At 27.7% G+C, this 2,500-nt stretch overlaps 2 non-coding genes across 2 annotated transcripts in view; both read right to left on the reverse strand.

Moving 5' to 3' along the window:
- LOC128871284 (large subunit ribosomal RNA) overlaps positions 1-1,436 on the reverse strand; it is a gene marked incomplete at its 3' end in the record, with an annotated part of 3,936 nt that extends 2,500 nt beyond the window's left edge. The window contains exon 1 of the ribosomal RNA XR_008455858.1: positions 1-1,436. This exon is cut by the window's left edge and continues 2,500 nt beyond it. This is a non-coding gene — a ribosomal RNA (large subunit ribosomal RNA).
- Positions 1,437-1,873: 437 nt separating this feature from the next.
- Positions 1,874-2,054, reverse strand: LOC128871283 (5.8S ribosomal RNA). The gene has a single exon (XR_008455857.1). It is a non-coding gene; the product is annotated as a 5.8S ribosomal RNA (ribosomal RNA).
- Positions 2,055-2,500: the final 446 nt, after the last annotated feature.

Raw genomic sequence — 2,500 nt, forward strand, 5'->3', positions numbered from 1 at the left:
CCAACGCCTTTCATGGTATCTGCATGAGTTGTTAATTTAGGCACCGTAACATTACGTTTGGTTCATCCCACAGCGCCAGTTCTGCTTACCAAAAGTGGCCCACTGGGCACATTATATCATAACCTCAACCTTCATATCAAGAAAGGTGAGGTTCTTACCCATTTAAAGTTTGAGAATAGGTTAAAATCGTTTCGACCCTAAGGCCTCTAATCATTCGCTTTACCAGATAAGATTATTTTATATAATTTTTAAATGCACCAGCTATCCTGAGGGAAACTTCGGAGGGAACCAGCTACTAGATGGTTCGATTGGTCTTTCGCCCCTATACTCAATTCTGACAATCGATTTGCACGTCAGAACTGTTTCGGTCTTCCATCAGGGTTTCCCCTGACTTCAACCTGATCAAGTATAGTTCACCATCTTTCGGGTCACAGCATATATGCTCAAGGTACGCTCCAGTTAGAGGTATAAATAATAATAAATTATCATTATACATAACTATATGGAACGCCCCGGGATTGAATTAATTGACTATTTAAGAAAATAGACTAAAAATTAATCCCATTATATTTTTAAGTTAAGTTAATTATGCCATTAAGTTTAATATAACTCAATGACTTGCACATATGTTAGACTCCTTGGTCCGTGTTTCAAGACGGGTCCCGAAGGTATCCTGAATCTTTCGCATTGTTAATCATATAAATGCATACAAATAAATATTAATATCATAGATATTAAATTTTTTGTAAAATTCAAAAAATGAATTTTAGCATTATATATAATAAAATCTATCAACACTTTATCAAATCATTAGTATTTATTCTATGTTAATATGCTTAAAAAGCAAATTAATTTAAATAAACTTAATATCACCAATGATCTTTTGATAAATACTTTATTATGTTAATAGATTACAATGTCCTTATATGAAAAAAATGCACATTATTTTTAATTATTTAATGATGAATTTTTCATAATGGATATTCAGGTTCATCGGGCTTAACCTCTAAGCAGTTTCACGTACTATTTAACTCTCTATTCAGAGTTCTTTTCAACTTTCCCTCACGGTACTTGTTTACTATCGGTCTCATGGTTATATTTAGTTTTAGATGGAGTTTACCACCCACTTAGTGCTGCACTATCAAGCAACACGACTCTTTGGAAATATCTTTCTAGTAATCATTAACGTTATACGGGCCTGGCACCCTCTATGGGTAAATGGCCTCATTTAAGAAGGACTTAAATCGTTAATTTCTCATACTAGATATTAAGATATTCCATACACTGCATCTCACATTTGACATATAGACAAAGTGACTTAGTGCTGAACTATTTTCTTTTCGCTCGCCGCTACTAAGAAAATCCTTGTTAGTTTCTTTTCCTCCCCTCATTAATATGCTTAAATTCAGGGGGTAATCCCATATGAGTTGAGGTTGTTTTAAAATATTTTTTATCTTCTCACAATTTAATAAATAATTATATCATCTTTTCATCTCTATTTTTCTTTTTTCCTTTTATATAAATATATATTATAAATAATAATTATGTAAAATGAGGCAATTCTAGAATAAAAAAAATTAATTTTTATGCTAGACATTCCTCCTTTAATTACATATATAAATTAATATTTTATATATTATAAATAATATGAAAATTTTTTAAAGAGAATACTTAGATTCAAAATTTTTTTTATTTCATTTTATTTGAGAGGATTTTTTTTTTTTAAGAATATATTAATAAATAAAAAATTCATTATATATCTTTATTTTTTTGCTATTAATATTATGAATTATTTAAAATCCAATAATATACACATTTGCTTAAATTCAATTATTTTTATAAAAGAATAAGCAACTTATTTAGCATAGTCTTACAACCCTCAACCATATGTAGTCCAAGCAGTACTTTAAAATTTAATTTAATGTACATAACAGCATGGACTGCGATATGCGTTCAAAATGTCGATGTTCATGTGTCCTGCAGTTCACACGATGACGCACAGTTTGCTGCGTTCTTCATCGACCCATGAGCCAAGTGATCCACCGCTTAGAGTATTTTTTTATTTATTTTTATTTATAACAAATGTCAATTTTTTTTTGCATATATTAATTGAAAGAGTAAAATTAAATAATAATAATAATAAAATATAAATTGATTTTCTTTCAATAATATATATCAAATATATTTAACTCTAAACATTTTTATTAAGTTGCGAATGTCTTAGTTCAACAATAATACAGTGGTGGTATTTATTATGTTTGATTATTTTGTATTTTTTTAATCATTTTATTTATATATAAATATAATAATAAATATATACCACTTTTGTTATTGTGAACAAATTAACTTATCATTCAATCAAATGAATAATAAGTACAACTTTCTATTTTCATGTTTAAAGGTTTTTAAAAGAAAAAATAAGAAAAAACATTACAAAATGTACCATCATATTATATTTAATATGATATAATTGATGGATAACAAATTGAATGAAAAAGAA

The sequence above is a fragment of the Anastrepha ludens genome, unplaced genomic scaffold (genome assembly GCF_028408465.1).
Source record: "Anastrepha ludens isolate Willacy unplaced genomic scaffold, idAnaLude1.1 ptg000108l, whole genome shotgun sequence".
NCBI classification, from domain to species: Eukaryota; Metazoa; Arthropoda; class Insecta; order Diptera; family Tephritidae; genus Anastrepha; species Anastrepha ludens.